General features: G+C 38.4%; 1 long non-coding RNA gene across 2 annotated transcripts in view; it reads right to left on the bottom strand.

The window, feature by feature from the left end:
* The window catches only part of LOC116418598, a 916,691-nt gene that overhangs the window by 782,943 nt on the left and 106,952 nt on the right, over window positions 1–26,796 (bottom strand). The window lies entirely within an intron of this gene.

The following is a 26,796-nucleotide window of genomic DNA, read 5'->3' as shown; positions in this document are numbered from 1 at the left end:
TATTCCCTTCAGTTATCTTCTAGCACTTTTACTTTTAAAATAATATTTAGGCCAGGAGCAGTGGCTCACGCCTGTAATCCCAGCACTTTGGGAGGCCGAGGAGGGTGGATCATTTGAGGTCAGGAGTTTGAGACCAGCCTGGCCAACATGGTGAAACCCTGTCTCTACTAAAAATATAAAAATTAGCCGAGTGTGGTGGTGGCAGGTGCCTGTAATCCCAGCTACTCGGGAGGCTGAGGCAGGAGAACTGCTTGAACCCGGGAGGTGGAGGTTGCAGTGAGCCAAGATCACGCCACTACACTCTAGCCTGGCAACAGAGCAAGACTCTGTCTCCAAAAAAAAAAAAAAAAATTAATTTAAAATAAAAATAAAAAGATAAAATAATATTTAAATCTTTAATGTATCTGAAATTTGTTGCAACTATGGCACGCGCTAAGGATTTAACTTTGTATTTTTCCAAATTGGTAGCTAATTGTCCTAACACCATGAATTTAAAAAGTCAACCATTTGATCCAAATTACTATCAACAGGATATAGATTAAGTCAATTAAAGCATATCTATATGATGGAATACTGTGCAGGTTTTTTAAAGAATAAAATTGCTCTCTACGAAATTATGCCAATAATATATAGGGCTGTCCTACAACACTAAGAAAAGCTAACTCAATTTCCCCATATAACACACTTGCACATGTAGCCCCTGAACCTAAAATAAAAGTGGAGGGGGATAAAAAGGAAAGTATGTACATTACAACCCTGGTTTGTTTTGTTTTTTTTAAACTCTCTCTCTCTCTGGAAATACAACTATAGACACATTTGTATAAATATTTTAAAAATTCTAAAGGCATACAAATCAAGTTGTTTATAGCTACATCTGAGGATTAGGATTGGGGTTGGAGAAGGGTCTTCTTTTACCAACTAATGATACGTATATAATTTAAAAAATTTATTTATAGTAAGCATACACATATTTCACACTGTAATGCAAATCTTGCAAACAGAATCAAATCCTTGATGTTATCCAATAGTACAATTAAAACATACATTCCAAATCACTGAATGCATAGAAAAATCAATTGCCAAGACACTCTTATTCCTTTCTTCCTTCCTTTGCTGGACTGTGACATGAACAAGAAATTAACCTTTATCGAGTCTAGCCTCAGAGATTTTGGAGTCGTTGCAGCAGTTAGCCTAGTGTGACTAACACAAGCCTCCAGTCCCTTGCCAATGACTTTACAGACTACTGAGGAAAATGAATTGTGCATATGAAAAGTTAAGAGATCAGAGCAGCAATTATATACAACACTGCTGATAGTAAGAACTGTAGGAATGAAATTAAGAAGAAATCTCTAGCCGGACGCGGTGGCTCAAGCCTGTAATCCCAGCACTTTGGGAGGCCGAGACGGGCGGATCACGAGGTCAGGAGATCGAGACCATCCTGGCTAACACGGTGAAACCCTGTCTCTACTAAAAAATACAAAAAAATTGCCGGGCGAGGTGGCGGGCGCCTGTAGTCCCAGCTACTCGGAGGCTGAGGCAGGAGAATGGCATAAACCTGGGAGGCGGAGCTTGCAGTGAGCTGAGATGTGGCCACTGCACCCAGCCAGGGCAACAGAGCGAGACTCTGTCTCAAAAAAAAAAAAAAAACAAGAAATCTCTAGAAGATTTTCATAAATACAGGATGAAGCTGATCAAATTTTGATGACATGAAGAGGAAGTATGAAAGAAGTATGTAAGTAAAGTGTGGAACTGGGAAAATAAACTTAGCAAATAATGGGTTTCATTCAAGTAGAATCTATTTATTAGGAAGTAGTAGAGTTAGTACTGAAAATGTAGGTTAGAACCTAATTACAGAGAACCCTTAATATCAGCCCAAAGGTGTTAAACTTTGTCATGCAGAATCAGTCAAATAGATATTACTTCTCATGCCAATTGCTAAGGAGGGCTACCAGTCTCGACTAGTTTGAAAACAATTCTCAAGTTATACTCAGCATCAGTAAGAAACACCTCATGATCAATTAACAATGTCTGACGTGGGCTAATGAAGGAGGCATTGTTCTATGCTGGACATGTGCTAACTGCTAGAGGCAAGGATATTTTTGAGATGTGGAGAAATAGATAGACTTGATAGTGTTTTTAAAAGATAAATCTGACCCAGTGTTGGTGAGACAAGGAAGAGTTTGGAAAGATGGTACAATAGAATGTGGTGAGGCTTGAGAGAAAGGAGGAAGCAAAGACAAGCCTAAGGTTTTGAGCCTTGACTCTTAGAATATTGTTACCATTTTCAAATAAAGATAATTTAGAAAACAAAGTCCATGTCGAAATGTCTTATAAAAAGTTTGCGGTACGACACAGAAAATGCAGAATGAAGAAAAAGGGAAGCTGTTTTCCTTTCCTCTTTAAGAAGGAATGTTGCTAGAAGAGAAAAAAATCATGACTTAATTACAAATCATCCCAAGTCAATGTAACTGAATTCCAAGAAGAATATGGCTTAACAATCCTCTGGATAGAATAAAATAAAGAATTGCACATTATCCTTCTCAAAAATGATATTTTAAAGAGTCACAGTTTTGCAATGCAGTGATATTCAGTTCTTCTTAACCTTCATTACAAAAGTTACAAATACAGATGAACTATTTTATAATTTTTCAAGTTCATATTACTTAAAAGTTTAGCTTGACGTACTTTTAATCAAACTGATATTTTTAGCTCCATTTTTAGTTTATATTTAAAAGGAAATTTTGCCTGGAGAAATCTACCTATAACTAGGCCATATGTTATATGTACATGGTACATGGTACAATTCAAAATGCTTCCACAATTGCTTGTTTGAGCTTCACAACTCTCCAGTGAGGGAATAATGCTGGGATTATAATCTCCACTGCAGAGTGGGTTCAATTCTACTTAGACAAGTGATCTGGTTTGCCTACACCCTACACAGGAAGTTTAGTGATGGAATTGGCATAAGTATTTAGGTCTCCGAACTCCAAATCCAGTGTTGTATTTTATGGAATATTACAGACTTTCTGCCACACTGAAATACTAGTTTCAGGCCAGGCGCAATGGCTCACACCTGTAATCCCAGCACTTTGGGAGGCTGAGGCAGGTGGATCACTTGAGGTCAGGAAAATATTAGTTTCATATTTCACTTTTTTTTTTGAGACAGAGTCGCATTCTGTCACCCCGGCTGGAGTGCAGTGGCGCTATCTCAGCTCACTGCAACCTCCGCCTCCCAGGTTCCAGTGATGCTCCTGCCTCAGTCTCCTGAGTAGCTGGGATTACAGGCACGCACCACCATGCCCAGCTAATTTCTTGTATATTTTGTAGAGATGGGGTTTCACCATGTTGGTCAGGCTGGTCTCAAACTCCTGGCCTCAAGTGATACGACCGCCTTGGCCTCCCAAAGTGTTGGGATTACAGGTGTGAGCCACCATGCCCGGCCTCATATTGGCCTTTTAAAATATTATATATATATTTTTTAATAAAGAGTCCATTAGTGGGTTCCTTGTCTACTTTTTCTATTAAATTGTGTTTACTTGCCTCAAACAGAACAAGGTTATGCCCTTTGTGAAAGCTTGAGGTATAGTCCGTAACACCCTTGAGAAAGATTTATGATATCACACAATATTTTACTGCTGTCATTAAAAAGAAGTGGTGAGATAAGGTGGTGTTAATTAGACAATGAAAGAGTCGCCCTATTTCAAAGGAAGACTGAATTCAAAATGCTTGAAATAACTGAGTTACCGTTTTCTCTTCTGTTCCAAAATACTGTAGTGTTCTACAAGAATGAATGAATTTTGGGGTTTCTTTTACTATTTATGGTGAACAAATATTGCACATGCTGGAAAAATAATAATTCACTCCAAAGCAGATTTTTTTATTTTATTTTTCCACTGTGCCATTGCTTTCTCCGTGGCTAAGTTGCACATTTGGGAATATCCAAAGGCTATTGAATTTTCTACAGGTTTTTAAGTGGTGTGTTTTCCTCATATCATAGGATAAGATTTATTTAGAACCTCTTGCTCTTTACCTGACAGCATGTGACCCAGGGTGAAGGAGAGAGGAGCTGACTGAGATTCTACACCTCTGGGAGACCTCCAGAAGATTGACACCTATGTTCAGATTTGTTTACAGTCAATTCTTTAAGAAATAAAATGTTTCCATTTTATACCAGGGGTAAAAATATCATCTGCAAGGGCAAAGACCATTTTCTATATGCCTTTTGGGAAATTTTGTAGCCTCTAATGTAGTCCCAAACATACATTAACCATCTAATAAATACTTATTTAATTGACTTCCATGCAAGTAATATATGAAGAGTTTCAGGGTAGTAGCCTACTCCACTGGGTATGAGTGAGGCTGTTTGGATATAGAAGATAGCTTGCAGAAATGGCACCAATTCCCTGCCCCTTATTTACACCCTTAGCAATGTAGTTTGGAAGCTCCTCTGACCCAGAGGTGTTGCCTATTTCCCTACCCACTGAATCTGGATTGTCCCTATGACTCGATTTGGCAAACAGAATGTGGCAGAAGTAACAATGTGCCAGTTCTGAGACTGGGCCTTTCTCTCTTGGAACCAGCCACCATTTGAGCAAGCCCAAGCTAAGATGATGAGGATGAGATTTACTCATGGAGCAGAGACAAGATGTCCCAGCTAAGGTCATCCCAGATCAGCCAGCATGTAGCTGACCCAACAGCTAACTATAGACACATGAGCGAACACCGTAGAGACCAGCCCAAATTGCTGTTCCGCAAAATAATGAGATGAATAAATGGCTGTTGTTTACAAGCTCTGAGATTTTGAGGTGGTTTATTACACAGTAAAAGCTCATTAAAGCATAGGGAAAGGCTGGCATAGGAAGAATCCCATATTCCTACCCAGAAAATACTTTGTCAAGTTTTACACTTCTGGGAAGTTTCTACAGGGGAAACGCCTTCTCCTCTTTTTACCCCTTACTCATTTCTTCTCAAGAGAACAAGTATGGCTAGCCTGATTGATAAAAGCCTATCATTCATTGTGCTACATTTTCTACCATTGGGATTAAGAAAGATAAAGATGGCTGGCCTGCTCTCTTGCTCTCACCAACTTGCTCGCAAGTGGAAGAAGTCTTCTTCTTTCTCTGCTCCCTAATTCTTTATGACAGAACCTTTTGTGTTTGTGGATAAGGAAAGGGGTTCACCATTGTCACTCACTGTCCTGCTGGCTATGGTATAAGAAGCAGGCCTGTGGTCCTTCCCAGTGGCCTCTAAAACTGCCTTAAAGAAACAGATCTCTTCACAGACAAGTCCAGATTCACAGTGGAAGTAGGAGCGACCATTCAACTTCAGGTTCAAACTACACTTTCCAAAACCAGATCAGCAGTTGGATACCTTTATGTCCATTCTCATCAAGAAATTCCCAACAGGAGAAGGGATGGAGCTTCACACTGCCTCCTCAACAACTTTCAACAGTTAGAAATATTTACCTGAAAAATGTAAACATACAATGAAATGTTCATCCCTTAGATTTTCTACATTATAATGTCACTGTCTTTCATTCCAAGTTTTGCAAGAGTATTAGGACTAGAATATAACACTACTTCTTTTATATTCAATTTTTCTATAAAATGTCTAGGGAAGAATGACACATAAACTTCCAGTCACTCTATTTTGATACTTTTTTCTGTAGAGATGAGAGGATACTTTGATCAAACAATAGCAGATCTTCCTTTCCAATTTGTCAGGTTTTCTGTTCCTGGTAACAGAATTGGATTTTTTCCAGAAAGAAAACAAGAGATAAAATTAGATAATGGACAATAACTAAATTTGGCATGTTAAAAATGTCTGCATTTTGCACACACATGTATGTGCTCACCCATGAAAACATAGTTTTTTTGACAAGTGTGTTAGTGAACGATACAAAAATGATGTTTTATATAGTGTTGTTTCACCTTTCAAAAAACTTAAGAATCGTATGATCTAAGGAAATGTGACAAAAATTGTGTGAAATAAGTGAGATCAATATCAGAAGAAAAAGAGCCTACATAACTGCTCCATTTAATTCAAAACTCAACATTTTCTACATCCCAGGAGACCCTACTCTTGGTCTTTGTCACTTCTGTGTGTATGGAATTCAAGCAGAACCATCATAGCTCCCTTTTAAGAAAGTATTTGCATTTGTAAAACCAGTCTGAACATGTCTATTTCTATATACTAATCCAATTTATTTAATGTTTCTATTCAGGTTTCTATTTCTTCCTCAGTCAGTTTTTGTAAACAGTATTTTTCCAAAATAATAAGTATTGACCTTTTCTAATATACAAATTTATTGACAGAAAGTGGTTTAAGTATGCTTTTATTTAATCTTGATATATCTGTGATTATGTCTTCTTTTTCATTCCTAGTATGATGAATTTATACTTCTCTTATTTATTTTTTGGCAGTCAATCTTGGTTGAAGTTTGTCTATGTTATTGATCTTTTCAAAGAACTATCTTTGGGTTTTTTGTTCATCCCTAATGTAGGTTTTCTTGTTCATTAAATTATGCAATTATCCATAGGTTGTCTCTTCACTCTACTGATTATTTCCTTTGTTGTGCAGAAGTTTTTCAGTTTGATGTAATCCCACTTCTTTATTCATGCTTTTGTTCGCTGTGTTTATAGGTTCGTACCCAAAAATTATCACCCAAGTGAATGTCATGGAGCTTTTCTACTATGTTTTCTTCTAGTAGTTTTACGATTTCAGGTCTTATGATTAAATGTCTAATCCATTTGGAGTTAATTTTTTTGTATAGTGTGAGATGAGGGTCTAATTTTATTCTTGTACATGGGATATCCAGTTTTCCCAGAACCATTAATTAAAGAAATTGTTCATTCCTCTTTGTGTGTTCTTGGTTTTCATTCCTCTTTGTGTGTTCTTGGTTTTCATTCCTCTTTGTGTGTTCTTGGTTATCTTTTCCAAAATTAATTATCTGTAAATGTGTGGGTTTATTTCAGGGCTCTCTATCCGGTTCCATTGGTCTATGTGTCTGTTTTTATGCCAGTACCATGCTGTTCTGATTATCTGATAAAGCATTAATATCCAAAATACACAAGGAACTCAGTTCAATCGTAAGAAAACCAATAACCTAATTTTAAAGTGGGCAAATGACTTGAATAGACATTTCTCAAAAGAAGACATACAAATAGTCAACAGGGATATGAAAAAATGCTCAACATCACTAATCATCTAGGAAACGCAAATTAAAACCATAACGAGATATCACCTCACACCTGTTAGAATGGCTGTTATCAAAAAGATGAAACATAAAAGTTGGCAAAGTTGTGGAGAAAAGGGAAGCCTTGTACACTATTTGTGGAAATGTAAATTGGTACAGCCATTATGGAAAACAGCATGAAGTTTCCTTTTAAAATGAAAAATAGAACTACCTTATGATATAGCAATACTACTACTGGGTATATATACAAAGATATAAAATCAGTATGCCAAAGAGATATCTGCACTCCCATGTTCATTGCAGCATTATGCACAGTTGCCAAAATATGGAATCCACCTAAGTGTCCATCAACAGATAAATGTATAAAGAAATACCATGTTCAAATCGGCCGGGTGCGGTGGCTCACGCCTGTAATCCCAGCACTTTGGGAGGCCAAGGCCGGGCGATCACGAGGTCAGGAGATCAAGACCATCCTGGCCAACACAGTGAAACCCCGTCCCTACTAAAAATACAAGAAATTAGCCTGGCCTGATGGCGGGCGCCCGTAGTCCCAGCAACTCGGGGGTTGAGGCAGGAAAATGGCGTGAACCCAGGAGGCGGAGCTTTACAGTGAGCTGAGATCGCGCCACTGCATTCCAGCCTGGGCGACGGAGCGAGACTCCGTGTCAAAAGAAAAAATAAAAAGAAAAGAAATACCATGTACAATGGTATTTACATACATATGTACATTGTGTATAAATGTACAATGAAATACCATGCAGACTTTAAAAAGAAGGTAATCCTCTCATTTGAGACAATGTGGATGCACCTGGATGGCCTTAGGTTAAGTGAAATAAGCCAAGCACAGAAAGACAAATATGGCATTATCTTACTTATAAGTGGGATCTTACAAATCAAAATTCATAGAAACCCAGAGTCAAATGTTGACTACCAGAAGCTGGGGGTAATCAGAAGTGAGGACTGGGGAGATATTGATCAAAGAATACAAAATTCCAGTTAGCCAGGAGGAATAAGTTCAAGAGATCTATTGTTAAAAACTGCAATCAATAGCAATATATTATATAATTGAATGGTAACTATAATAACAATATATTGTATACTTGAAAATTGCTGAGAGTAGATTTTGTGTTCTCACCACAAAGAATAAGTACATTATATAATACATGCTAATTATCTTGATTTATCCATGTCACAATGTGTACACATATCAAACATCATGTTGTACACCATATATACAATTTTTACTTGTCAATTAAAAAATTAATTATACAATTATAATGTATTGTTCTCTTCATTCTACTTTCTCTAAGACTATTCTCTTGTATTTTTAAAATTTTCTACTCTTAAGATAGATGATTAGCTCATTGATTCTCAGCCTTTCTTCTTTTTCTAATATAAGCATTAAAGCAATAAATTTCCTTTTAAATATCTATTTAGTTGCATCCCCCATGTTTTGATGTATTCAATTTTCATTATAATTTATTTCGAAGTGTTCTTAAATTTTATTTGTAATTCTTTTTTGACCCACAAATTACTTAGCAGGGTATTTAAAATGTCAAATGTAAGGAAGCTTTTAAATTTGTTTTTATTCATCCTTAACTTAATGGTATTGTGGTCAGGCTTGCTTTATGGATTAATAGGTGGACTTATTTTGTTTAAATTGTTTTCTGCAAACTATACTCTGCAATTGAGTACAAGATTTTAGATGTGTCTATTAGATCAATACTGTTGATTACAATATTAAAATCTCCAAGGTTATCCATTTTTGTCTGTGTGATCTATCAATTACTAAGAGGGTTCTATTTGTCAACTTGTCAAATTTTCATTGCATTTCTACGTATTTTTGCTGTATTGAGGCCATGTTAATTGCATGTAAATTAAGGCTTGTTAGATCTTCCTGGCAAATTGGACTTTTATCTTTATATAATTATCTTCTTCACTCTGATATGGCTTTTTGTTTGTTTCAAACACCTTTTTGTCTGATATTAATATATGTACTCTAGAAATATTTGGGTTTATATTTGTCTTATGATATGTCAGGTAATGTATGCTACGGAAATGGAGCAGGGTAAAGGTATCAAAAGTTATGGAGGGATGCTTTGGGAAGACTTCCTGCTAGCGTGAGTTTTGAGCAGAGATCTGAATGAGGTGAGGATAGAAGCCATGTAAATATCTGGGAAGAAAGGATTTAACATAGAGGGAACAGCATAGGCAAATGCTAGAACATGCTTTGTGTGTTTGTAAACCAGCAAGGAGGCCAGTGTGGCTGTGGAGATAAGATCAGAAAGGAAAGGGGCTAGATCATGTAAAGATTCATAGGCTACAGGAGGATTCGAGAATTTATTCTAAGAGGAAAAGCTATTGGAGGGTTCTAAGCAGAGAACAAACATGATCTGACTTATATTTTAACAGTATCAATGTGACTGACATTTTTAAAAAGAATTATTGGGCCAGGGTAGGGCATGGATCAAGGGTAGAAGCAGAGAAACTAGTTGGGAGACTTTTGAAATAATTCAAATGTGAGAAAATGGTAGCTTAGACCAGCAAAGCAACAGTAGAGAAGGTGAGAACCAGTCTAATTTGGTGTATATTTTGAAATTTAAAATGGAATGAACTTGCTGATGGGTGGATATAGAGTACAAGAGAGAGAAATTAAGAATGAGTCCTATATGCTTAATATGAACAATGAACACTTAGGATCGACATTTACTAAAATGAAGATGACTCCAAGAGGATTTGCTTTGTATAGGATAAATCAAAACTTGGTTTTATAACCTGCTAAGTTTAAGGTGTTTGTTAGTCACCCAAATGGAGATGCCCGGTTGGCACTGGAGTTTGGTCCAGAGATGTAAGCTAAAGATATAAACATGAGAGTTATCAAATATAGAGATGGTCTTTAAACCTGTGAGATATGATGAGAACACCTAGGGAGTGAGTAAAGATGGAGAAAAGAAGATAGCTAAGCATGGAGCCCTAGGGCGCTCCAATGTTTACAAGTAAGATGAAAAGAACACAGAGGAAAGTGAGAGAAAGCCATGCCCTGAAGACCAAGGGGAGAAAATGAGAATGGAGATGATAGCTCAAGTGGTCAAGTAAGATGAGAACTGAGAATGTTTCATTCTCAGACGGGCAGTGTGAAAGTCACACAGGGAACTTGAACAAAGTCATTTCAGAAAAGTGTTTAGGGATGAATGCCTTATTGGAGTGCAGTCAAGTGAGAATGAGAGAAAGGAGTGATAATAGTACAGAAAACTCACGTTTTTGGTAAAGGGGAATATAAAAACGAGGAGATGTTATGTCTGGAAAAAGAGGGATCAAGACAGATATGGTTTCATACTTTTTTTAGATGGAAGATACTATAACATGTGATTATGCTACTGATAATGATGAGAAAAATGATTATACAGAAATAAAGGAAAGATGGGAATTGCAGGAGTGAAGTCCTTCTATTCCAGAGGTCATCAAACTTCTTTCTGGAAAGGGCCAATAGTAAATATTTTAGGCTTTTGTGAGCCATACTAATCAACTCTGTCATTGTAGCCCACTAAAGCAGCCATAGGCAATATGTAAACAAATGAGCATGGCTGTGTTCCAATACTACTTTATTTTCAAAAACAGAAAGTTGGCTAGATTTGGCAGTAGTCTGCCAACCTCTGTTCTATGCAATAGATATTTTCTGGATTGGAATAGAATTCATTTTAACAAAATAGAAAATTGTTTACTATATAATAGTATAGTTAAATGGAATGAAATGTGTTTTATAGTAAGATTCCAGATTAATGAGTTGTCACTCTACAGGGAAGATCCTAGATCTGGACCACATTACTCTCAACTTAGTCCCATTATATTTAATTCTCACCAGTACCTAGTATAAAGATAAGGAAAACATGATTAAGATTACATAGAGCTGGAAGGGAAAACATTATTTGACAAAAAAATCAAAAGATGTCAGTTTAAGCAGGCTACTGATTTTGTAGAAGAAAATTTACAGTAAAACATAAATTATACAATTTCAGTAGACCTAACATAGAAACCCATATACAAAATACCCAAAAGGTCTCAGCTGACTATAATTTGAACTCCATATTACTCAAGAGCAACTTAATTTCCAAAAGAGTTAACACTCAAAATTAACCTACACTGATAACCATCTAGCATCCAGAATAAAGGAGAGACTCATCCCAATGTGAAGATACATACACTATTTCAGGCACTACATTTTAAGGAGAGTTTCTGATCAGTTAAAGCCCACTCAAGGGTGGACTCGGATGTTGAGAGGTCAGAAAACCATTTTACATAAAAAAATAGTTGAAGCATCCAAGGACATTTAATACGGAAAAGAGAATATTTAATATAGTCAGGAGGGAAGTCTCCAAATAGTTGAAGGATTAGCACATGAAAGGGAAAATAGGGAGCCATTGGTTATAGGATAGCACATTTCTAAACAACGGAAAGAAGACTTTAATGGTTAATCAGAGATGTTTATAAATGCTTCCAAGTGAGTTGGAGAGCTTCCTAAAAGTAATCAAGCAGAGGCTAGTGTTGTAAAGGAGATGGTTTTGCTCTTAATAATTATGCCTTTTCTTTTTTATGAATAAACATGAAGATTATGTAGAATAGACCAAGTGCACAAAAATGGAAATTATTTCAAATGGGTTTTTTAACTTTTAAGGTCAGGGGTACATGTGCAGATTTGTTATGTAGGTAAACTTGTGTCATGGGGGTTTGTTGTACAGATTATTTGTATCACCCAAGTATTAAGCCTAGTACCCATTAGTTGTTTTTCCTGATCCTCTTTCTTCTCCCATCCTTCACCTTCTGGTAGGCCCCAGTATCTGTTGTTCTCCTCTGTGTTCATGTGTTCTCATAATTTAGTTCCCACTTCTTAGTGAGAACATGTGGTATTTGGTTTTCTGTTCCTAACATTAGTCTGCTAAGGATAATGGCCTCCAGCTCCACCCATGTTCCTGCAAAGTACATGACCTCATTCTTTTTCATGGCTGCATAGCATTCCATGGCATATATGTACCACATTTTCTTTATCCAGTCTACTATTGATGTGCATTTAGGTTGATTCTATGTCTTTGCTATTGTGAATACTGCTACAATAAATGTATGTGCTCCTTGATTTTCCTGTCAGTAAAATAGGAACAACATTTATGGTCTACCTCTTGGAGAATGTGCTAATAAATTAACAGAAGCCCCTTCTGGTTTTTTAAGGGACTCCAGAAAGGTTAAGATAGATTTAGTCTGCAGCTAGAAAGTAACTGAACCATGGAAAACAGAACATCACTCAGTATTTTTTGTCATTAAAGAAGCTCTTCCATCATGACACTTTTCTGCTCATTTTATATATCTTCCCGCAACAGTCCACAGGCTCTGCCTGGCCTGTTAGCCATAGGGTTCAGCAAAGCACCTACCAAGCCATCATTTTTCCAACTCATTAGACCATATTATTAGAGCTGTTGCTACTACAGCCCTTATAGCTCAAGGCATAAATATGTCTGAGCCTACAACTTAGAGTTTATCCTTCATTTTCTTCCATTTAACAACACAAGGAGAGCATTCTCTAGGTCTCAGATTATATTTTGCTTTAACATGCTTTTGCTTACCAAGCTATTTCTGGAAGAGGTAGAAGCAGCATCTTCTTGGTGCTTCTCCATTACAGAAAGGGGCAGGTCATACATTGCTGGTAGCCTGAGGTAGCTCTGAAATGATCTGTTAAGCACACAGAATGCCAAGCTTTGACTGTTTCGACATCACAGAAAAGCAATGTTCCAGCATGCCCTGCTTGGCATTGTCCTGTTCCAGATGTTTTTCTGACCATTTTATTTTACTGATACATTTTACAAGATGTAAGGACTGAATGTTTCTTGAGAGGCCTTTCTTAGATGTTCATTTTTCACTATTATTTGCTTTGCCCCTAGAATCACACAGGCTAAAAATCTAATTACATTTGTTGACATTCCTCTGACCACTTATTTTTCAGGTGCACAATTATAAAACTATACTGACAACACAACCATAGCTAACAATCACACAGCATTTTACCATTGATAAAGTGCTTTCATGTACATCATCTCATGGAAAATTCCCAGGTGTAAGCTTGTTCAATAAATGTTACCCAAAAAAGCATTTGGTAGAAGCCACCACAACTGAAATAGTTTAGGGTATTTTAGGAGCAAATTAACAAGATGAGATCTGTACTGCCCATCACAATAATTCACATTAAACAATACATAGAAGATAAATGCAACTAGACAGGTTCTGACTAAATGCAAGTTTTTATTTTATGTGCGTCAGACATAAGTCTCAGCTATATGAGTTTCCTAGGGCTACTGTAACAAAGCACCACAAACTGGGTAGCACAAAACAACAGAAAATTTACTCTCTCACAGTTCTGGAGGCCAGAAATCCAAAAACAAGGTGTTGTAAAGGTTGCTTTCTTCTAGAGGCTCTGAGGCAGAGTCTATTCCATGCCTCTCTCTTAGCTTTTGGTGGTTGCTAGAAATCCTTAGCATTCCTTGGCATATAGATCAATCACTCCAGTCTCTGCCTCTATCTTTGTGTGACATTCTCCCCTATGGCACTGTGTACGCATTTCTGTTTTCTCTTCTTATAAGGAAACAAGTCAGATTAGGGCTTACCCTAAGAAAGTATGACCTCATTTAATTTGATTCAATGGACAAAGACTCTTATTTCCTAATTGTTTTATTTTGTAATAAAAGCACATTCACAGGCATCATAGTTTAGGACTTAAACATGTCTTCTGAAGGGTTACAGTTCAATATTAGAATTAATATTAGTATTAATATTATACTACTATATTGTAATATTATATTATAATGTAATATTAGCATTAATTACCAGCCTTATGAACCAGTGACAATAAAGTTATATCTCTTTATATACTCCAAGTGCTATAATCCCTTTTTACCACAGAGACCTACTTCTTATGAGTTTGCCCTAAGTGTCCCAGCAATCTTTTGCAGTCTGGAAAGCAGAGTCCTCCAGAAAAAGTTCTCCCTTTACTTCTGCTCTGGCCTTCCTATTCTGTTGCCATATGGCTACCCTGGGTACCAATGATCTTGATCTCTGTGAGAACAGCACTCTGTCTCACACAGCTACGTACACTGGTGACTGCTACTAATTCCCATTCTAGCCTCAGGTTTGGGCATATACTGCCGATGGGACTAGAGCTCAGATACACCCACTTGAGGCTAGAGGCTCCAACATTTCTGCCTGGCTAAATCCCTGGCCTCTTGCTGCCACTGCTACCTTTGCCTGCAGTGACAAATGAAGGAAAAGAGTTGACCGACCTGGTTCTGTCTCCCTGTGTACAAGACAACTGGACTTACAGCACCAAAATTATGCTGGTTCTCTTTTTTTGTTTTTTGGGGGTTTTTTTTGAGATGGAATCTCACTCTGTTGCCCAGGCTGGAGTGCAGTGGTACGATCTCAGCTCATTGCAACCTCTCTCTCCTGGGTTCAAGCGATTCTCCTGCCTCAGTCTCCTGAGTAGCTGGGACTACAGGTACACGCCACCACACCCCGCTAATTTGTGTATTTTTAGTAGAGACAGGGTTTCCCCATGTTGGTCAGGCTGGTCTCAAACTCCTGACCTCAAGTGATCCACCCACCTCAGCCTCCTAAAGTGCTGTGATTACAGGCGTGAGCCACCACACCCGGCCAGCTGGTTCTCTTTATATTTCAGAGTCTAAGCCAATTTAATTAAGGCCTTTTCTATACCAGGGCAATAACCTACTTCCTTTCCTGTCTTAGGACAAACCTCTTCCCAAGGAGCAAACACTGTGAACATCCATTGCCCTCAGGGAAGAAGGCACCACCCCTCATTAGAATGTAATCTTCTCCCATAGTCTCAACAATAAAAAACAAATCTGCTATTTTGCGATTCAGACTTATAGTTGACTACGCAATATGCAGTCTTCCCCCTTTCCTCAATAGCAAAATAATGATTTTGTTGGGTGTGATAATGGACCCAGAAATAAAATATTTGTCCAAGTTTCCATTGCAGATAAAGGTGGCCAATGAGATACAGACACAGGTCTTTCAGCAAGACTTTTTGTTAAGTTTCTTTACAGGAGCCTAACTCAGCTTCTTCTTTTTCTTGCCTGAAACATGGCTGGAGCTGCAGCAGCCCTCTTCCCACCAGGACGCAACCTCAAGATTAACAGCTGCATATTAAGGATGATAGACTCACAAAACATAGAGGGAACCTAGATATTAGTTATATTGCGTAGCCACCAAAGCAGCCTTGGACTTCTTTTACATTGCCCCCCACCCGACCCCAGCGGGGTATTTGGCAATGTCTGGAGACATCTTTGATTGCCACAACTTGGGGAGAGGGAAGTTTACTGGCACCAAGTATTTAAGCGTCAAAGATGGAGTTAATATTCTATATTGCACAGGAAAGTCTTCCACAACAAAGAATCATCCCACCCAAAATGTCAATAATTCTGAGGTTGAGAACCGTGTGTTCAGGAACAAAAAAAAAAAATCTCTGTGATTTCAGGCCTATGCTTTTAGTAGTCAAATGTAATTTTTAGTACACATTAGAACAAGTCTTAAAATCAAGGTTGTTTCATCTTTCTTACTGCTATGTCACATATATAAGAACCAGAGTGAATGTTAAAATGTTTGCACTGTATGCTCAAGCTTCTTTCATTTACTATCTTCACTGCCAAGAGAGATCAATACTTACGAACACTTTATGGTGCTACCGGGCAAGGCGTCATTAACAAAGGTTATTATAGCCCTGCTATCTGAGTTGAAAGCAACAGGCTTGGTTCCTCAAAAAGTTAAACACAGAATTACCATACAACCCCGCAATTCCACTCCAAGGTATACACACCAAAGAACTGAAAATAGGAATTCAACCTAACACTTGTACACAAATGTTCATAACAACCCTATTCACAGTAACTAAAATGTGGAAACGACCCAAATGTCCATCAATGAATGAATGAATAAAACGTTTTTATATATATTTATATATAGATATAAAATCATATTATATATTATAATATATAAATATAATCACATTTTTGTGGCTGAATAACATCCCAATGAGTGTGTAGAATTGGAGGAAATGAACATCCTTCCCATCATGTCCTCCCATGATTCCTTAATACATTAATAACTAAAAGAAATTAGGAGGTTTATTTATTTTCCCACGTTAGTTCAAATTAAGAGCTCTGCCAATAATCTAGTTGTAGCCCTGCTGAATTGAAAGCAACAGGCATTATGAGTACACACACACACACACACACACAGGCACACAAACTGGAATATTCAGCCATAAAAAGGTATAAAGCAATAGGCAAATCCTGATTGTCTCTGGTTCAGAAATAGTCATTCGGGACCTACCAAATTTCAAGAGGGACCAGATGACTAGATTACTTGCCTAGAAATTAGATTGACTGAGGGAAAATTCAGAATCTAGCGTTTCAACCTTGTTCAACCAGTGCAAAAACTGGTGTCTTAGCACCAGTTTTCTCCAAGATTTGGGAATTGGTCATCTTCAGTTCCCAAACCTTCTCGCAATAACTGCTTCTTCCCTGAAGGGCTGGTACAAAAAGGGGAAAAGGTGGGGTAAAAATTTTGAGCTCAAAATGTTAGCAGCAGGACCTCTCCTGAAAGACTGGTCAAGGGCCCCGAGCCCGGTTCCAGCATCTCCTTCTACAAGGGACTTTCAAAATCTGGTAGAATAATGCTGTAACTGGATAGATATTAAAGTTACCTCAGTCTAAACTATGCTTAGCATCACTCTGGTGAAGTTCCTTCATATTATAAGAGATCTATTTAAAGGTTCTGCTGAACATATTTTAGAAATCTATGAATAAGCTAGGTTTGCATGTCAATCTATTTGAAACTAGAATTAAATTCACTTTGCAAATAGCTTTTTTCCCCTAACTAGGTTATTAGCAGAACTCTTAATTTGAACTAAAGTGAGAAAAATAAATAAACCTAACTTATTTTAGTTATTTAGAGATAAGGAATCATGGGAGGAATGTTCGCTTCCTCCAATTCTACAAAAGGAAAAAATACCCTCATGTAGACCTCATAATTTAATAATTGATTAATTTTTTTTTCTCATTTTAGCATGTGAGTTCAAACAGGAACAATTTCCTGCTTGCAAAAGGTATTTCAACCCATCTTCTGCCTCCATGCAATGACTATTTATGGCTACATTCACATTGGAACAATTAAAAAGAGAACAATGCTCCTGCAAACTTACACAAACACATTTGTTTTCAAATTAGCTCATGCATATCATGTAATTGACTAAGCATTGCTATTACCTGTGATTCTCAGAAAGACTTTAAGGATCCGGCTGGGCACTGTGGCTCACGCCTGTAATCCCAGCACTTTGGGAGGCCGAGGCGGGCGGATCACGAGGTCAGGAGATTGAGACCATCTAGCTAACACGGTGAAACACCGTCTCTACTAAATACACAAAAAATTAGCCGGGTGAGGTGGCGGATGCCTGTAGTCCCAGCTATTCGGGAGGCTGAGGCAGGAGAATGGAGTGAACGCGGGAGGCGGAGCTTGCAGTGAGCCACTGCACTCCAGCCTGGGCGACGCAGTGAGACTCCGTCTCAAAAAAAAAAGAAAAAAGAAAAAAAGAAATAATATAAGGATCCATTGGTCCTACCAAAAATTGTTTACATATATTTCTAAGCTTAAAACAGCTTTAGCTTTACCAACTACATTTTTATGAGATAAAGCTAAATGAGTTGGCAATCAGATACTTTAAAGAAGTAATAACAAAAATGTTTAAATTAAATTTAAGGTAGTTTTTAACCACCAAACCCTTTGAAAATTCCTTCTAAATAACTCATAATTACATCTTTCAGTATACAACAATTCACCCAGAATTATTTTGTACCCATCTTCATGCAAGTTATGTAAAGCAGGTGAACCCACATACAAATTTTATAAATTGTAACTATAGTTACACAATTAATTGGTCACCTTCATTTTAGAACCAAGGGTTTTTATGGCTCTAGGTTGTTTCAGGACAGAATATATGTGTTTCTTCAGTATTTAATATTTAAGATTGGTAGAGGAATAGCTGGTAGTTGATAGAGGTAGAAGCGGTGAAATCAATGAGATGCCAACAACTTGGGGAAAATGCTATAACAGATTTTGCTGGTGTCCCATCTATATCCATCCCACCCTCATCAGTTCCTAAAAGCCAACTTCCAGCTGCCAATATCTGTATTTCTTTGCCTGAGGGATTTCTCTGCTCTCCAAAGCCCACTCTTTCCATGCAGACAGCGGGTTAGAAATGTCAAGGAACTAGCTCTTCACCAGGAACAGCCCTCAACCAATGACTGTCAGGAGTTCATATATAAATACCTCTGCTCCCTGCATCTCAGAGGTATAACCTGGAGGCATGTTCTACACTGCCCTTCTCTCCTTCTCTCTCTCTTTGTCTCTCTTTCTCTCTCTCTCTCTCACACACACACACACACACACACAAACATGACTGCCACAATAAAGCCCACATTTCCCAGCCTTCCTTGTAGATGAATGTGGCTATGTGATAAGTGTTCACCAATGAAATGTGAACATAAGGGATATGTATGAGTTCCTTCTCACTTGCTTCAAAGGAATCATCTGCCATTGATTTATTTTCTTACTTCATTCCTGCAAGCAAAAATATGGATGTTGCAAAGATCTAGCTTCAACTATGCAGATGAGGATCATGTCTTAGAGGATGGAAGATCAATGACATAAAAGTTCCCTGAATGGCAAGGGTCAATAGGAATGAATGTCCTGACACTGTATTTTGTTCTCTTGGTTATAGACACTTTTCTTTTACTCTAATACAGTATTCAAAGAAAGATAGAGGAAATCATCTACACAGTAGATATGACATCACTAGAGAGTGAATTTCTAAGCAAATTCCACATCTACACAATAATGAGGAAATCAGCTCTGACACCCCGATCTCCCACTGTCATCACATCTTCGCTCTTCAGTGGCTTCTTTAATGTTATCTCCAACTCTCATAAGTTTTGAGATGCTTGGGAAGCATAAAATACTTTGTGGGAACGTTAGCCACTGAGTACATATCTCAAGCTTGCTTAAAATCCCCCAAGGAGCTAAGAATTGTAATAGGACAATAAGGAAATGTACTTCAACTTTATCAAACATTATCTCTAATGTGCTCATAATGTCAGTTCAACCAAATTAGCCACATGCTACATTGACATCATCTGAAATGATGTAATTCTCCCTGCTGAAAGCCTCCATCTGAGCGAAAGGCTATACTCTTCAAGAGAATAAGCCAAGGAGGGAAGAGGAGAGAAATATTCATAAGCAGAAGCAGAATAGTTTCCTATCCTAGAACAGATGGATTTTTATTGCCCAAAAGAGGAGAGAAGCAAAATGAAGGGTAAAATTTAGAACTGTTTTATTCAGGAGTAATAGCTTTAAAATTGATAAATCAGGTCATGATACCTCTTCCAACAGAACAAAATAACCAACCTGGTTGGATGAAATATAAAAACACTTTTATTGATTTTCAACTAATAAGTTGAAAGTTACTAACGTTCTTTTAAAGATATAGTTTCTCCCAAGATTCATAAGTATCCCTCTCTTTACCAAACCTGTATCTTTCTACTGTTCCCCTGTATGATTAGCTTAGGAAAACACAGAGAACATATTTGCTTACTAAAAATACCAAATACTCCAAAATTGTTGGGACACACAAACTCACGCCCAGTAACATCATGTTCTGGCCCAAGATACTCTAGAGACTCAAGTTTATATGCATTAATGGCTTCAATATTTTCCTTATCCTGGGACTTAGTCATTCAATTATTTGAAAAGCTTTTTGTGAAACTATTTCTATGGCAACAGTTCTCAACCTTGGATGCGCATTAGAATCACCTGGGGAGATTTCAAAATTTCAATGTCCAGGTCATACCCTATACGAATTAAATCAATACTGAAAGCCAGGTATTTGTATCAGTATTTGGCAGTCGGGGGGAGAGGTGGGGGGCAGGAAGTGGGGATGTTTAATAGGTACAAAAATATAGTTATATAGAACGAATAAGTTCTAGTATTTGATAGCACAACAGGGTGACAACAGTCAACAATTTATTGTACATTTTAAAATAACTAGAGTAGTATAATTGGATTATTTATAACACAAAGGATAAATGCTTAGTGTGACAGATACCCCATTTACCCCAATGTGATTATTATGCATTGTATGCCTATATCAAAATATTTCATATACCCCATAAATATATACACCTACTATGCATCCACAAAAATTAAAAATTAAAATTAAATTTTTAAATCTTCTGTTTCCAATGTGCAGCAAAGGTTGAGAACCCCTTGAGTAGATCAAGTTCTACATTTAGTTAACTATATCTCCTGGGTTTCCTGACTTTTCTAAATGGGAGCTTTAGACTAGATCCTCAAGTACTAAGAACCAACTCAACAGTCAAATCTTTATAAGGTTCTGACTATCCACCAGGCTCCATGCTCACTGTTGGAAATGCAAGACTGAAAAAGACATCCTGGCAAGGTAGTAAGAGCAGAGCTTCTCAAGCTTTAATGTGTACATAACTCATCTGGAGATCTTGTTAAAATGTGGGTTCTGATTCACTAGGTCTAGGGTGAGGCCTGAAACTGCATTTCCAACAAGCTTCAAGGTGAGATACCAATGCTGTTGGTCCATGGACCCCACTTTGAGTAACATGGAGAGTTGCAACATGAAGTAATGCCTACTATGAAAAGTGCAGGGTGCTCTGGTATGTCTAAGAATGAACAAAGTCTACAATTCTGTAAGATGCTGGCCTCCTGCAGTTTTTAATCATCTTTATCCCTCCCTCAGAGAGAGCTTTCTAATCTTTGTAAAAAAAAAACAATCTGTATACTGTCCCAAGTCATCTTTATGGAAGGGTCTACAAATTTTATGATTTGTTCAACAGTAAGCCCACATAAAGTGCTGCAAGGACTATTTTAAAAAACAGTGTGAGAAAGTAACATTGTCAAACCCAAAATTGGTGAAACTCAAAAGGGAAAGGAATGAACACAAAATCTAGAAAGAGAAAATGTGTGTCAGAGGAACATAGCATTGGAAGGCAACTAGGAGTTTACCTTCTTATTTCCTTGCCCTCTTAGTGAGTTCATAATTCATACTCTCCCCCTTTGTCTATGGAAATGAAAGGTCGTATGCACTTGAAAGCAACACTTAGGGAGAAAGGTGCGTTCAAAATCTCCAACACCTAGATTTTTGTCATAAAGACCTTAAAGTAATTCAAACTTTTTTAAGAGTTCAAGCTATATCATTTGAATTAAAGTGAGAATTTTTAACAAAGAACCACCTATTCATACTGATTCTTTGACATAATTTGAAGAGAAATAAAAATGTATTGTTTCTACTTTGTAACCTTAATGGTAAAATAAAATGTACAGTAGTCTTTAAGTGTCTCAACAGTCCGTTGATCCCTTTAGATTCTACTGTGACCAAATATCAAAGTCACATTTAAATTCTTCCAGGAAGAATGAAAGAGTAACATGTTGGCATAAGTAAATGATACTAGGATTCCCTGCAAAGTAATTCAATGATTAATAGAATATAATCCTCAGTACCAAAAAACTGAAAGACTAATGGAAGAGATGGAAGAGAAGGAGTGGTAGGGGAGGAGAAAGATCCAAGAAGATGAAGGCCTGCATGGGAATGAAGAATTATTCTCATGGTGTTTGTAGTTTGGAGAGTTCTTTTGACACACATACATCTCCATGCTACAAGTTAATATTAAATTCTTCTAACTTGTTATCACTGAAAAGAAAGGTTCCTCACTACAAGGGAGTTACTATGTAACCTGTCCTCACCATGCACTAGATTGAGTTCTAGTGTTATGGGCAATATGACAGAATAGAAAGTGAATGGTCTCTGGTTCTAATTCCAGCTCTGCAACTTCTTAGATGTGTGTACTTAAAACTTGGGCAAATTATTTAAATTCTAATGATTATTTGAGTTTTAGTATCCTTCTCTATAAATTGGAGATAAAATATAAGTTTGGTGGGATTGTTGTAAGAACTAACAATTCTGTATTTAAAGTGTCTGACACTTCAAAATCACTCTGCCAATAAATAGCAGAATAATCAGGATTTGACAGGTTCTGTCTGTCTAACACTGCCAAGTAGTGTGTGTGTGCACATGTGTGTGTGTGTGCGTGTGTGTGTGTAGAGAAAGAAACAGAGAAAGAGGTAGATTCTTAACCTTTGTTACATCTGGAGAGTACAATGGGGCTTAGTGTTAGATAAGGAAGAATGTGATAAGTGAGTTTAAAAAAAAGCAAGTTAAGAAATGTTTCACTTATAACAATTGTGTAATATTTAGATTCTTATAGCAACCATTATCACTTTTGTAATAAAAATTCAAATGTGGAAGAATAAAGCACAAAAAATAAAGTGTCTGACACTTAAGATTCTTTAAAATTGTTATTACTATTTTCTAACAAAAATCATAAGCTCATTAAAACCAATACTATGGTTTGTCTTTGTAATTCTCTTTTATTCAGATGAGCTTAAGGATTTAATGGTGCTGATGACCTAATCATTTCTCTAAATATGATCTAATTCTTGGTTCTCTTTTCTCTTGCTGACATGAAATATTTAGAGCACTAAAGCTAGCAAACAGGAGGCCTGTGGGCCCAGTGCAGCAAACAAATGTGTTGTTTGATTTGCACAGCACTCAATAAAAAGGTTAAATTAGTTCACGACATTTGAAAATCAGATTTAATATAAATGTCTAGATTTTTTAGCTCCTTCTGAAAATCAGAAAATCTGGCAACAATGCCCCAACATTCATGCTTGGCAGCCAGGAGTGGGAGCTGAAAAACGATTACTGAACCTGTTAAATAGGATGTGTTCTCTCCAACTTGCTGCTGGTTCCACCCAATCCATTGCATTCCTTTAAGTTAGGTAAGTGGTCCTTATAGGCATTTCAGCTTGAGACTCTCACTCTCCAGGGAAATTTTTTTTTTTTTTTTTTTTTCCAGAAAAACTACAAGAAATGATTAGACAACTAAATTACTTCTTGGGAACTGTAGCCAAGTTTCAACTTGAGTTTGGGCATACAGGAAAAATTTAGAAGGAAAAACAACCAGGGGTATGTTTTAAGTGGAACTAAGCAGTTCAAAACAATAGGTAGAGGGACATGAGTACTATTTTCGACTCAGATTATCCTCCATGGCCCTGCTCCCCTATATTCACACTCCATGCTACAGTAAATTTGATTTATCCAAAGAGGAAATACTAAAGGAACTGCAGGGCAGGCTGTCAGCTGCTTTGATGATATTAGTCTCAGCAGCAAAAGGGGCTAATGCCCTTAATACAGATAACAGCACCTTCACAACTATCATGGGCACTCTTGGGGAACACACCAGCCAGAATCAGGGGAGGGTGACCACCTTGTGGGCACCAGAATCTACAGAGTCTTCAGTAAGCCTCATCATCAATAACTTGTGATATTTTCAGCAATACTGTACACAAGAGAGGAAGAAGAAAATGGCAGATGACAGAACAGTAAAGTCAATTGGTTTGCACTTTTGTGTGCACTTGGTACACACAACAGACACGTCCTGTACTCTTTCAGAATTATTTGGGCTGATGATTCTGAGAGCTAGATTCCCATTTGCAGGGGGCAGGGACTGAAGCTAGAGAAATATTGTTGGTGATTATGATCAAAACTCTATGGTTACCCACACGATGGGGTAAAAATTAAAAGGCAGTTCAACAAATGTGATCAGTTGTTTTGAAAACCTGTCAGTTGATAATTACCAATCTGCTTTGTTTAAAAAAAGTCGGGGGGGCAACAAGATGGCCGAATAGGAACAGCTCCAGTCTCCAACTCCCAGCGCGAGCGACACAGAAGACCGGTGATTTCTGCATTTTCTTTTTTTTTTTTTTTTTTTTTTTTGAGGCAGAGTCTTGCTCTGTCGCCGGGACTGGAGTGCAGTGGCCGGATCTCAGCTCACTGCAAGCTCCGCCTCCCGGGTTTACGCCATTCTCCTGCCTCAGCCTCCCGAGTAGCTGGGACTACAGGCGCCCGCCACCTCGCCCGGCTAGTTTTTGTATTTTTAGTAGAGACGGGGTTTCACCGTGTTAGCCAGGATGGTCTCGATCTCCTGACCTCGTGATCCGCCCGTCTCGGCCTCCCAAAGTGCTGGGATTACAGGCTTGAGCCACCGCGCCCGGCCGATTTCTGCATTTTCAACTGAGGTACTGGGGTCATCTCACTAGGGAGTGCCGGACAATCGGTGCTGGTCAGCTGCTGCAGCCTGACCAGCGAGAGCTGAAGCAGGGCGAGGCATTGCCTCACCTGGGAAGCACAAGGGGGAAGGGAATCCCTTTTCCTAGCCAGGGGAACTGAGACACACAACACCTGGAAAATCACGTAACTCCCACCCCAATACTGCGCTGTAAGCAAATGGGCACACCAGGAGAATATACCCCACACCTGGCCGGGAGGGCCCCACGCCCACGGAGCCTCCCTCCTTGCTAACACAGCAGTCTGCGGTGATCTAACTGCAAGGCAGCAGCGAGGCTGGAGGAGGGGAGCCCGCCATTGCTGAGGCTTAAATAGGTAAACAAAGCCGCTGGGGAGCTCGAAATGGGTGGAGCTCACAGCAGCTCAAGGAAACCTGCCTGTCTCTGTAGACTCCACCTCTGGGGACAGGGCACAGCTAAAAAATAACAGGGGAAGCAGCAGAGACCTGTGCAGACGCAAACGACTGTCTGACAGCTTTGAAGAGAGCAGTGGATCTCCCAACACGGAGGTTGAGATCTGAGAACGGACAGACTGCCTGCTCAAGTGGGTCCCTGACCCCTGAGTAGCCTAACTGGGAGACAACCCCCACTAGGGGCAGTCTGACACCCCACACCTCACAGGGTGGAGTACACCCCTGAGAGGAAGCTTCCAAAGTAAGAATCAGACAGGTACACTCGCTGTTCAGCAATATTCTATCTTCTGCAACCTCTGCTGCTGATACCCATGCAAACGGGGTCTGGAGTGGACTTCAAGCAATCTCCAACAGACCTACAGCTGAAGGTCCTGGACTCTTAGAAGGAAAACTATCAAACAGGAAGAACACCTATACCAAAACCCCATCAGTACGTCACCATCATCAAAGACCAGAGGCAGATAAAACCACGAAGATGGGGAAGAAGCAGGGCAGAAAAGCTGGAAATTCAAAAAATAAGAGCGCATCTCCCCCTGCAAAGGAGCGCAGCTCATCGCCAGCAACGGATCAAAGCTGGTCAGAGAATGACTTTGACGAAATGAGAGAAGAAGGCTTCAGTCCATCAAACTTCTCAGAGCTAAAGGAGGAATTACGTACCCAGCGCAAAGAAACTCAAAATCTTGAAAAAAGAGTGGAAGAATTGACAGCTAGACTAATTAATGCAGAGAAGGTCATAAACGAAATGACAGAGATGAAAACCATGACACGAGAAATACGTGACAAATGCACAAGCTTCAGCAACCGACTCGATGAACTGGAAGAAAGAGTATCAGCGATTGAGGATCAAATGAATGAAATGAAGCGAGAAGAGAAAGCAAAAGAAAAAAGAAGAAAAAGAAATGAACAAAGCCTGCAAGAAGTATGGGATTATGTAAAAAGACCAAATCTACGTCTGATTGGGGTGCCTGAAAGTGAGGGGGAGAATGGAAACAACTTGGAAAACACTCTTCAGGATATCATCCAGGAGAACTTCCCCAACCTAGTAGAGCAGGCCAGCATTCAAATTCAGGAAATACAGAGAACGCCACAAAGGTACTCCTCCAGAAGAGCAACTCCAAGACACATAATTGCCAGATTCACCAAAGTTGAAATGAAGGAAAAAATCTTAAGGGCCGCCAGAGAGAAAGGTCAGGTTACCCACAAAGGGAAGCCCATCAGACTCACAGCAGATCTCTCAGCAGAAACTCTACAAGCCAGAAGAGAGTGGGGGCCAATATTCAACGTTCCTAAAGAAAAGAATTTTAAACCCAGAATTTCATATCCAGCCAAACTAAGTTTCATCAGTGAAGGAGAAATAAAATCCTTTACAGATAAGTAAATGCTTAGAGATTTTGTCACCACCAGGCCTGCCTTACAAGAGACCCTGAAGGAAGCCCTAAACATGGAAAGGAACAACCGGTACCAGCCACTGCAAAAACATGCCAAAATGTAAAGACCATCGAGGCTAGGAAGAAACTGCATCAACTAATGAGCAAAATAACCAGTTAATATCATAATGGCAGGATCAAATTCACACATAACAATATTAACCTTAAATGTTAATGGACTAAATGCTCCAATTAAAAGACACAGACTGGCAAACTGGATAAAGAGTCAAGACCCATCAGTCTGCTGTCTTCAGGAGACCCATCTCACATGCAGAGACATACATAGGCTCAAAATAAAGGGATGGAGGAAGATCTACCAAGCAAATGGAGAACAAAAAAAAGCAGGGGTTGCAATCCTAGTCTCTGATAAAACAGACTTTAAACCATCAAAGATCAAAAGAGACAAAGAAGGCCATTACATAATGGTAAAGGGATCAAT

This window comes from Piliocolobus tephrosceles, chromosome Y (genome assembly GCF_002776525.5).
Source record: "Piliocolobus tephrosceles isolate RC106 chromosome Y, ASM277652v3, whole genome shotgun sequence".
NCBI lineage: Eukaryota > Metazoa > Chordata > Mammalia > Primates > Cercopithecidae > Piliocolobus > Piliocolobus tephrosceles.
Note: the sequence above shows the minus strand (reverse complement) of the source record. Positions and strands in the feature narration are given on the sequence as shown.